At 33.6% G+C, this 12,500-nt stretch overlaps 1 protein-coding gene across 3 annotated transcripts in view; it reads left to right on the top strand.

The window, feature by feature from the left end:
- LOC135207962 (uncharacterized) overlaps nucleotides 1–12,500 on the top strand; it is a 634,966-nt gene that overhangs the window by 553,395 nt on the left and 69,071 nt on the right. For 2 of the 3 annotated variants that reach the window (XM_064239992.1, XM_064239989.1), the window contains exon 4: nucleotides 1,661–1,690. The exons of the other annotated variant lie outside the window; for it this stretch is intronic. The gene's annotated coding sequence lies outside the window, so the exon portion shown is untranslated. The remainder of the gene's footprint in view (nucleotides 1–1,660; nucleotides 1,691–12,500) is intronic. 3 annotated transcript variants of the gene reach the window in all.

Genomic DNA, 12,500 nt, shown 5'->3' with positions numbered 1-12,500 from the left:
CGGAAATTGTTTGAGATTTCATCAAAGAAGCATCCTGTTCTTGTGCTTTGTTTTTTTGTTGTTCTTTTGTTCTTTGTTTCGTCGCGTTGCGTCTGTGCGGTATTTGGTTGATGCTAAAATGGATAGGTCTCAACAAGTTTTCAAGGATTATATATTTATCTTTTATTTATTTATATATTTATTTATTATTTTGTGCGCGCATGTGTGTGTGTGTGTGTGTGTGTGTAAATTCTTGTAGCTGTATTTGTTCTTCCGTATACTATGAAACAAAATCGTTGTAATTTATGTACAATCGCACAGGTTACCGTGTATGCATAGTATTTGTGTATGCGAATCATTTGTAAAGGCAACATTATTATTATCATTGTTAAGAAATTCACAGTCTCGTGAAGAACAAATTTTTTAAAAATCCACAATTATAATTTACATAGAAATATATTTTAATACATAATTGTGGATTTTTTAACAAATTATTATTATTATTATTATTATTATTATTATTATTATTATTATTATTATTATTATTATTATTATTATTATTGTTATTATTATTATTATTATTATAATTATTATTAAGTACAAAAGAACTATTTAACAAAAAACATTTTATTCACTGTCCATAGCAAAAGTATGAAACCATAATAAAAAAATAATTTCAGAAACGCATCTCCCTTTTCCAATTTATCCCCCAGAAATCGAATCGCGATAAACATATCAAAATCGTCGATAGTAAATGGGGTCTGAGACTTCATTCCATAAACCATGAGAGTAAAATTCGGCCAAATTCCCTTCCGCTCTTCCAGAGGCGTGCATATATATCTCTTCCGCTTTTCACTGGGGATACGATAATTTTTCATTAAAGGGTGCATGAACTATTGTTTCTCGTAGCGGAGCGGCATTTTACGCCCTTCAAGATGCAAAACTTAGGGATCACTCTTTGGGAATGGAAGGAGAGAGAGAGAGAGAGAGAGAGAGAGAGAGAGAGAGAGAGAGAGAGAGAGAGAGAGATTGGAAGTGTGCGTGAAGTTTATGTCCAAAGTGCGCTAGTGTATGAGAAAAAGGGATATTCATATTCAGTGTTTAATATACGTCTGAGAGAGAGAGAGAGAGAGAGAGAGAGAGAGAGAGAGAGAGAGAGAGAGAGAGGAAGTGTGCCGAGTTTATGTCCAAAGTGCGTTACCAGGCAATGCTAGTAGTGTATGAGAAAAAGGATATTCATTTTCAGTGTTTAATCTACGTCTGGAGAGAGAGGAGAGAGAGAGAGAGAGAGAGAGATTGGAAATGTGTGTAGAACTTGTCTTGAGTGCCAACGGGTAAGACTGGTCATTATATAAAGAATATTCATTTGTTCATTTTCAGCGTTTAATCAGAGAAAGAGAGAGAGGTTGACTCGCAGTGGCGCGAAGGCGTAAGAGAAAGAAAATATTCATTTGCGAAGTTTGTGATGCCTTTGGAGAAAGGGACAGAGAATATATTTTTGCCAAGTAATGCAAGTGTATGAGAAAAAGAGCATATCTTTGAGAAGAGAGAGAGAGAGAGAGAGAGAGAGAGAGAGAGAGAGAGAGAGAGAGAGAGAGAGAGATATTGTTGGGGAAAGGGGAATATTTTTCCTTTAGCCATGAGATCAAATGATTAACATGAATATTGTGTTTATTTACAGATGCCTTTACCTTGCGAGAGAGTTTGACAAGTAAGTGTTGTCATAACAAACATTCATTTCCTTTACTCTGCATGACATTTAAAGTTAGAGTATATAGTTATTGTTTCCACATCGCTCCCAACCGTTAACATTCCTTCCTTACAGTACCTTTTCTTTTATTTTCTTTTCGTAATTTTCTGTAATATCCATTTCCTTTCCTATATGACCCAACAGGATACATATTTCATAACACAGTTGCATTATTTATTTCCCAGTTGCATTTTTGTTTATTTCAAATGAAATGTACATAAATACAATCAAGTTTACAGTCGTTTGCTGACTAGGTTAAACGACGGTGCTTCAAGTTTTGTAATCCAACCGTGGCTTAAAAAAAGTCACATGAAGATTAACGAGGTTACTTTGTCTGCTTGAGGCCAAAGTTGTTACTGTGATGAGAAGCTTTTCATTTTTCATAAATGGCCAAAAGAATGATATCACGTTTAATACTAAAAGACATTAGGAATGAGATAAACTCACCTAATATGCAATACATAGATTATAGATATATATATATATATCTATATATATATATATATATATATATATATATATATATAATATATATATTATAGAGTTTAAACTTTGCTTATATAATATATATGTAATATATATATATAAAATTGTTTAAACTCTATATATATTTATCATGCTTTAGTTTGTACACGTATATGCACACAAGCGAATCAACGTGAATGCACACAGTAAGACACGTTCATATAGTATATATATACAGATCGACAAAGTTTTACATTAAAATCATGCCGTGTATCAACGTACTTTCAGCTGTTGCTTTGAATTTTGCGTTCTTTACGCGTGATCTTAAAACGGAATAATGTTGCTTTCTAACATTTTAGCACGTAGCCTTTAGTAAAGTGAACGTACTGCACTCCATCCTTAGACAGAAACCGATAAACCCTCTCCCCGCGGACCCGAGACATCGCGCCTTAAGAGCTTAAACAGAACTGCGTCAGAAATAACAGCCAACAATGGGATCAGATCCTTTGCAGGTGGTCGCTGAGTCGACTCACAATTGAACAAACCGACCGATAAACCAACCAGCTCCCTCGGTTCTAGGAGAGCTGGAGACTTCCCCCTCCCTCCCTCCCACTCTCCCTCCATTCCCCGGGCAAACAGAAAGGCTACTTCTGCTGCTACCACCACCACCAGCAGAAGGCAAATAGAATCCGGCTAGGAATCTGCTTAATAGATTCCTAACGGGATTCCGAAGTGTGCCCACAAATAAACTCGGGCGGGCCCCAAACGTAATTCTAGATCTATGCAAAGCTTCCAGCAATGTCTTCTGAAGCTCGAGAATTATAGAGTCAGGGACGTCTGTTGCTGCTGGCGGCCGGTTGTGTTGCTGCTGGTTGCTGGAGGGGAAGGAGGCGGCCGTCCTCGCTGGCACTGAATTATTGTTGATTTTGTTGTTGTTTTTCGTGCTCTTGTTGTTTTTGGTCAAGATTTTAGAGTTATAGCTTTTTATTATTATTATTTTTATTACTCGGACCTGTAAATGTGAGGGAACTGGTCCAACTTGTAATTGATGTTTTGCTTTGCTTTTATTTATTTATTTATTTATTTATTTATTTATTTATTTATTTATTTATTTATTTATTCTCCTGGTCACATACTTGCTTGGGCTCTCCCTCTTTGTAGTTAGCTTTGATGCTTTTCTTTATGCTTGTTTTACTATAAGCTTCCTCTGTTATAGTGTTTTTTTTTTCGTCACTGTAGTCCTGAGTTCGTGTTCTTCCGTGGTTCGAGCCCACGAGACGACGAACTTAATATCAGTTAAAAAATTCCCCTTCAGTTAACATTTATGAAAATATATTTTTTCCGAGGTAAAGCCAATTGGATACTGAAGGACGTTTGTAGTTTAATGCTTGCATATAAATCACAGGGATGTGATAAATTCATATAGTATTATATATATATATATATATCATATATATATATATATATATATATATATATATATATATATATGTGTGTGTGTGTGTGTGTGTGTGTGTGTATCTTAACCCCCCTTTTTGACAAAACTGCACAAATTAACAATTCTTACCTATGGCAGCAGGCGCCCTCTATCTGCAAGTATGTCACTAGGCTATTAAGCTCACATAAATGCAAAAATATACTATTTATTACCCAAAGCAGATGAACATAAAATGGAACAGAATGATTAATAAGTCATAGTGATAAAAACCAAGTCTGCCCCACAAAGAAAACTATTAAGTTACCATTCCACTCTCCTGGCTAAGTATTCACTCCCAGACTCAAAATGTCAATTGTGACATTGTATTAGTCAAGTTAGAGAATCCCGTCTCTAGTATCATGGTATAGAGCCCATCTTGAGATGGGGGTTTTCTCCTGACACTTGGCGTTCGTTCAACCGTCTTTCTTCTTATCACAAAGGAATGTGTCTTTCCCTCAAGTGCCTCGATCGGTCAGACCTATGACATCCGCACAAACGAATGTACATACCCACCACGCCTCAAAACTGCCTCTGGCAACAGTACGGACAGACACCAGCTTAAAAACGCATAGCATCAGATTCCTTCATTCAAGGAGGCTGCCTTTACAGCTCACTCTGTCTCCAAGCAAGAGCAGCTGACACGATATGTAATTCACTAACACATCAATTCATACCTATAAGACGTATACGTATATATATATATATATATATATATATATATATATATATATATGTGTGTGTGTGTGTGTGTGTGTGTGTGTGTGTGTGTGTGTATGTATGTATGTATGTATAGAAACTCTGTCTCTGCTCTTTCAGCAATTACTCTCAACAAGGTATTTTACAGTTTCTTGAATTCTCCTTTTGCATGGAATTTTCCGTTATTTCATAGTAGACGAATTGATAATACAATAACTTAATAATTAAGTGAAAACCAAAGGTTAAGGTATATTCTAACCCTATTTCCAAAGTATATACATGTATAAGAATCAGTAATACGTGATGTAGGTTGTTTGCTAAATGAAAATGTAATGAAATTCTGAATCTAATTTCATCAGTAGCAAATGCAAAGGCTCTATGAAAGAAGCCTTGACATTTTTACTGGATTCAGAGGCTAAAATCAGCTCCCCAAATTCCATGAGAGAAATTTCTCATCCTGAAAACCATTATAAGATTGAAAATTAGCTTCATATGTTGGGGAACGAAAAATAATAGCTATTGTTGCGAGAGCAATTTGCCCGAAGAATTTTCAAGGCGATAATAACAAAAGTGAAATAGAAAGTAAAGTTATATGTTTTACACAGTACATTTACAAGACGAATGCTGATGACGGAACTTGCTAGAGCGAGAGGTGGTAACGTTAAATGCAATGAAACAACTATATTGTGTGCAATTATGCTAAGTGCAATTAAACGTCTGTATCATATGTAATAATTTTAAATGCAATGAAACAACTATATTATGTGTAATTATGTGAAATGCAGCTAAATATCTATATCATAAGTAATAATCTTAAATGCAATGAAAGAACTATATTATATGCAATTATGTGAAATGCACTTAAAAATATACATCGTATGGTATAATTTTGAATGTAATGAAACAATTATATTATATGCAATTATGTGGAATGCAATTACAAATTTAGATCATATGGTATGATTTTAAATGCAATGAAACAACTGTATTATATGTAATTATGTTAAATGCAACTAAAAATCTATATCATAAGTAATAATTTTAAATGCAATGAAAGAACTATATTATATGCAATTATGTGAAATGCACTTAAAAATATATATCATGTGGTATAATTTTAAATGCAATGAAACAACTGTAGTATATGAAATTTTGTGAAATGCAACTAAATATCTATATCATATGTAATAATTTTAAATGCAATGAAAGAACTATATTATATGCAATTATGTGAAATGCACTTAAAAATATATATCATATGGTATCATTTTAAATGCAATGAAACAACTATATTATATGAAATTTTGTGAAATGCAACAAAAAATCTATATCTTATGTAATAATTTTAAATGCAATGAAACAACTATATTATATGCAATTATGTGAAATGCAATAAAAAATGTATATGATATGGTATCATTTTAAATGCTATGAAACAAATATATTATATGCAATTATGTGAAATGCAATTAAAAATCTATATCATATGGTATGATTTTAAATGCAATGAAACAACTGTATTATATGTAATAATGTTAAATGTAGTAAAAAATTATATGTAACATGAAATGCAGGAAAACAATATGAATATGATAATGTTAAATATAGCAAAACAGTTATATCATTATAGTAATATTAAAAACAATAAGATAATTAATTACATCTTATGTGTGTGATGAAAGCTTTGAAGATTTCTTAAGGTATAAGAAAAATTGGTGACCTTGAAAATAAATGCTGACGGATATTTAAACAGAAACTGGAAACAATTATGTGAAAATTTATGAATGATTATATGATTTTTTACAGAAATGAAAATCCAGATATTTCTGACTAATATACGAAATGGCATAACACCAAACATATTTTTTGTACGACGCGAAGAAACTCCTAATGATGAATTTATCGTGAATTTAAACAAAAAGGATAATCAAGGTTGAGAAAAAAATCCTAATAATGAATATTTTTAGCGCCGGAAACCTTAAAGGCGAATTCTGAAGGTGTTGCAACAGAAGGCGACAGAAAAAAAAGTGCCAAAAAAAGGAAAAAAGAAATCCCCAAATGATAAATATTTTTGCGAACGAGATTTTAAAGTCGAATGCTGAAGGGGAAGAAAAAAAAGAGGAAAAGAGGAGTGAAAATAACAAAATAACTTTATTTTATAAAGATGATATTAGGGTCGAACAATGAAGGTTGTATAAAACATATAAAAAAGCATAAGGGTAGAAATATTAAAATTCATACAAGGAAGAATTCAGAGACGTAAAAAAAATAGTATACACACTAATCCTTAGTGATGCCAATTAGGCATATTCTTCAGCCGTATTATACGAGCAGCTCTGCGTAATTAAACGGCGCATTTCACCTTTGATGGTTTATAACATCAAAGGCGGCAGGTTGCGTGATCTCTGTCGAGGATTATGGACGATTAATTTGAGCCTGATGCTAATGACAAACTTTTTGTGGCCCGGTTCTCTCACCTGTAAATCTGTCGTGCATGATGCCTATGAACGCGTTTTGGCCCCGTCCGGGTTAGCGAGCAGATGCAAGTACGTACGTTCAGTAGCCTGACACACACACATGCATTTATATATATATATATATAAATATATATATATATATATATATATATATATATATATATATATATATATATATATATAAGTAATTATCACATCACCGTGATTCATATAAATCATTCGAGCTACCAATGTCCTTTAATATCTAATTAGCTCTACCTCAGAATTGATATATTTTCATATATGTACCGAAGGGGAATTTTTAGTTGATAATAATTTCGTCCCCTCATGGGTCGAACCACCATCCAACTGACAGGAATGAAATCAGGACCCACAGTGACGTTATCAATTCGGCCAACAGAGAGGCTATAAGTTTATATCGATTCTGACCTTACAGATCACCGTCGAACTCGGGTTTTTCGTAATTAGAATCGATATGAAACCCCCTCTACCATGTTAGCCAATTCGAACATTTGACACGCATAGCCATATTATGAGTAATTATCACATCACCGTGATTCATATAAATCATTTGAGCTACAAATGTCCTTTAATATCTAATTCGCTCTACCTCGGAATTGATATATTTTCAAAAATGCACCGAAGGGGAATTTTTAGTTGATAATAATTTCGTCCCCTCATGGGATCGAACCACCATCCAACGGAAAGGAACGAAATCAGGACGGACAGTGACGTTATCAATTCGGCCAATAGAGAGGCTATAAGTTTATATCAATTCTGACCTTACAAATCACCTTCGAACTAAGTTTTTTCGTAATTAGATTCGATATGAAACCCCCTCTACCATATTAGCCAATTCAAACCTTTGACCCACATAGCCATATTATGAATAATTATCACATCACCATGATTCATATAAATCATTTGAGCTACAAATGTCCTTTAATATCTAATTCGCTCTACCTCGGAATTGATGTATTTTCAAATATGTACCGAAGGGGAATTTTTAGTTGATAATAATTTCGTCCCCTCTATGGGGTCGAACCACCGACCAACGGACAGGAACGAAATCAGGACCGACAGTGATGTTATCAATTCGGCCAACAGAGAGGCTATAAGTTTATATCGATTCTGACCTTAAAAATCACCGTCAAACTCGGTTTTTTTGTAATTAGAATCGATATAAAACCCCCTCTACCATGTTAGCCAATAGCCATATTATGAATAATTATCACATCACCATGATTCATATAAATCATTCGAGCTACAAATGTCCTTTAATATCTAATTCGCTCTACCTCGGAATTGATATATTTTCATATATGTACCAAAGGGGAATTTTTAGCTGATAATAATTTCGTCCCCTCATGGGGTCGAACCACCTTCCAACTGATAGGAATGAAATCAGGACCGACAGTGATGTTATCAATTCGGCCAACAGAGAGGCTATAAGTTTATATCGATTCTGACCTTACAATCACCATCGAACTCGGTTTTTTCGTAATTAGAATCGATATGAAACCCCCTCTACCATGTTAGCCAATTCGAACATTTGACGCATGTAGCCATATTATGAATAATTATCACATCACTGTGACATAAATCATTTGAGCTACAAATGTCCTTTAATATCTAATTCGCTTTACCTCGGAATTGATATATTTTCATATATGTACTTAAGGGGAATTTTTAGTTTATAATAATTTCGTCCCTTCATGGGGTCGAACCACCATCCAACAGACAGGAGCGAAATCAGGACTGACAGTGACGTTATCAATTCGGCCAATAGAGAGGCTATAAGTTTATATCGATTCTGACCTTACAAATCACCGTCGAACTCGGTTTTTTCGTAATTAGAATCGATATGAAACCCCCTCTACCATGTTAGCCAATTCAAACGTTTAACGCACATAGCCAATTTATGAATAATTATCCCATCACCATGATTCGCATAAATCATTCGAGCTACAAATGTCCTTTAATATCTGATTCGCTCTACCTCGGAATTGATATATTTTCATATATGTACCGAAGGGTAATTTTTAGTTGATAATAATTTCGTCCCCTCATGGGATCGAACCATCGTCCAATGGACAAGAACGAAATCAAGAATGACAGTGACATTATCAATATATATATATATATATATATATATATATATATATATATATATATATATATAAATATATATATACATCATCATACATATATTTTTCTGCATATGTGTATATATTCATATATACATAGCATATGCATACAATCATACATACATACGTAAACACACTCACAAACTATTAAATATACTTCGGGGATAACTTACACTTACCGTGAGCTGTAGGTTAACTATACCTCAGGAGTGACTTATGTACTTTCCCGTGAGGTGTAGGTTATTGCCGAAGTGTAGTGAATTGGATATTAAACGATATGTAAATTATTATATATATATTATATATATATATATATATAATATATATATATATATATATACCATATATATAATATTCACACAGAATGGAATAAAAAACTAAACATATATTTGTGCATCAGTAAAACTATATAATATATATATATGTATATATTATATATATATATATATATATATATATATATATATATATATTTATATATATATATTATATATATATATATATATATATATATATATATATTATATTATAGATATATATATATATATATATATAATATATATATATATCAATAATGCTTAGATAATCACAGTTGATGCACGTGACTTCATTAAATAAGCGAATACCACAAGAAAATGATAGTCAGAAATCCAAGCGCTTTCGTCTTTACTAAGACATTGTCAAGGATAAAGTCTATTACGGACAGAGCGGTAAATCTCTTTCACAACGTCTCAAACAGCACCAATATTCTGTGAGAACTGGGCAAATATCGAATGCATTATTCGTACATATGAGAGATTTAGATCATCCTATTAACCGGAGTCAAGCAAGAGCCTTAATCCCATGTAATGACACAGTTAAAAGGAATAGCATTGAATCTTGTTTCATCAAATCAAATAATGGAAATGTTCTAAATTTAAGTCTTGGTTTATTTAAACTTGATGCATTCATAATGAAAAAAGTTGTAGATAAATATAAGCAGCAAAATTAATATATTCAGTTTTTACATGTTTTGGACTGTACGGGTACTTGTAGTTTCTGTTAGGGTTAAATTATGTTTAGGTTTGTGACCGTGCGATATCCGATAATCCTGGATTATCTCTTTAACTTTACTTTTACCCTTTTGACAATTAACCATCTGGTATCTTTGATCTGTTGTTTACCTGATAACTTTCCCTCCAATTGTATTTCATTCGTTCCTTGACAATGTCTTAGTAAAGACAAAAGCGCTTGGATTTCTGACTATCATTTTCCTGTGGTATTCGATTTACTTTATATAATATAGATAATATAATAATATAATATATATATATATACTAGATATATATATATATATAATATATTATATATATTATATACACACACACACACACACACACACACACACGAAGACACAACCATCCACCATCCCAGTGTCCAGCGAGAATCCAAAAAGACCCCGTCAGAAGGGGATAAAGAAATAACACACGAGGCAGCAGTCGAGACTTCTCTCTATCTTATCTCAAACCCCACTGCTCTCGTTTTTCTCCGGGCGCACTGTTCTTTGGTCTCGGTTGTGAAAGTTATGGCCATATAAACTGGTCGGCCAGTGCGTATTTTACTTTCGAAACTGTCCAGGCGCAGTCGGGATAAACCCTGTTTCTCTTCGTTCACAAGTTTGCTTCTTGTGTTCGTGGTCCGCCCCCCCCACCAACTCTGCGAATTCGCCGGTAGCGATTGAAAATGAGGTAGATTATTCGTCTCTCTCTCTCTCTCTCTCTCTCTCTCTCTCTCATTAAACTGGCTACCTTTCACAATTGCATTCGTCACTTTTTGTTGGGAAACTAAGGATTTTTTAATTATTTAAAATGAGGTAGATTATACGCCATTCTCTCTCTCTCTCTCTTTAATTAAACTGGTTACCTTTCACAACTGCATTCGTCACGTTTCTTTGGGAAACTATGGATTTTGAAATTATGTTCGATTTTCTCTCTCTAGCTGTCTTGAATAAGCCGGAGGACTTATACAATTACGTCCGTTATCTTTCTTTTGAAACTAAATATTTTACCACTATTATAAATCTCTCTCTCTCTCTCTCTCTCTCTCTCTCTCTCTCTCTCTCTCTCTCTAATAAACCGGAGAACTTTTCGTAATTACGTCCGTTATCTTTCTTTTAAAACTAAATATTTCACCAGTATCATAAATCTCTCTCTCTATCTCTCTCTCTCTCTCTCTCACACACACAGTTAACCGCGTAACCTTGCACGATTGTACTCGTTTTCATTTTCTTGAAAACTAAACATTCTAAAAGTATTTCCTCTCTCTCTCTCTCTCTCTCTCTCTCTCTCTCTCTCTCTCATATAGTGTGATTATTTTGCTCTTTCTCCCTGCCCCACTGTTAAGGTTGAAAGTCTCTTCTCTCTCTCTCTCTCTCTCTCTCTCTCTCTCATTATATAGTGTGATTATTGCTCTTTCTCCCTGCCCCACTGTTAAGGTTGAAAGTCTCTCTCTCTCTCTCTCTCTCTCTCTCTCTCTCTCTCTCTCTCTCTCTCATTAAAGTGGCTAACTTTCACAATTGCATTCGTCACGTTTCTTTGGGAAACTAAGCATTTTAAAATTATGTTCGATTTACTCTCGCTCATCTCCCCTCTCTCTAGCTCTCTCTCCTTCTCTTCTCTCTCTCTCTCACACGCACACAGAGTTAACCGCGTAACCTTGCACGATTATATCCATTTTCTTTTTCTGGAAAACTAAAAATTCTAAAATTATTTCATCTCTCTCTCTCTCTCTCTCTCTCTCTCTCTCTCTCTCTCTCTCTCTCTCTCTCTCTGTACTTATTTCCTGAATCATCTACCAAATCATCGGCCGTCTCATTATAACCGAAACACCTGTTAATTACAGACGCAGATGATGCTGCCTGAAATATTATCTTTAACGGATAATAATTAAATGTACCGCTAATGACCTCTTTCTTTTTCGATGCTGTTTTTCCACTTCGTCGTGTTCTTCAACTAGTTTTATTTTCTTCTTCGTTGTTATTTTTATTTCTTCTCTAATATCGTGATTATTATTGCCAAAAGGTTACGTGGTATCATGATTGAATTGTCTCAATTTAAACCTTTAAAGTTATCGTTGTGATGGACTGTATATATATATATATATATATATATATATATATATATATATATTATATATATATATAGATATATATATATATCAGAAATCTCGGCTCCATACATACATATATATAATATATATATATATATATATATATATATATATATATATATATATATCTCACTCTCTTTCTCTCAGAACCCCGACCCCCCCCCACCCCCAACTTACTCCCTCCATCTCTTAAACAACAGTGCGAAACATCCCTGGTATTCACCGCGGCACATATATATCACAATGTCCCTAATGCTCTCCGCTTCCACGAAAATTATCATAAGATTTAAACTCCAGAATTGTGAATTGTGTTTTACGTCGTCCTTAACCATCTCGGCCTCGGCGGTGGTTCATTGTGCTCG

The sequence above is a fragment of the Macrobrachium nipponense genome, chromosome 34 (genome assembly GCF_015104395.2).
Source record: "Macrobrachium nipponense isolate FS-2020 chromosome 34, ASM1510439v2, whole genome shotgun sequence".
Lineage (NCBI taxonomy): Eukaryota > Metazoa > Arthropoda > Malacostraca > Decapoda > Palaemonidae > Macrobrachium > Macrobrachium nipponense.
Note: the sequence above shows the minus strand (reverse complement) of the source record. Positions and strands in the feature narration are given on the sequence as shown.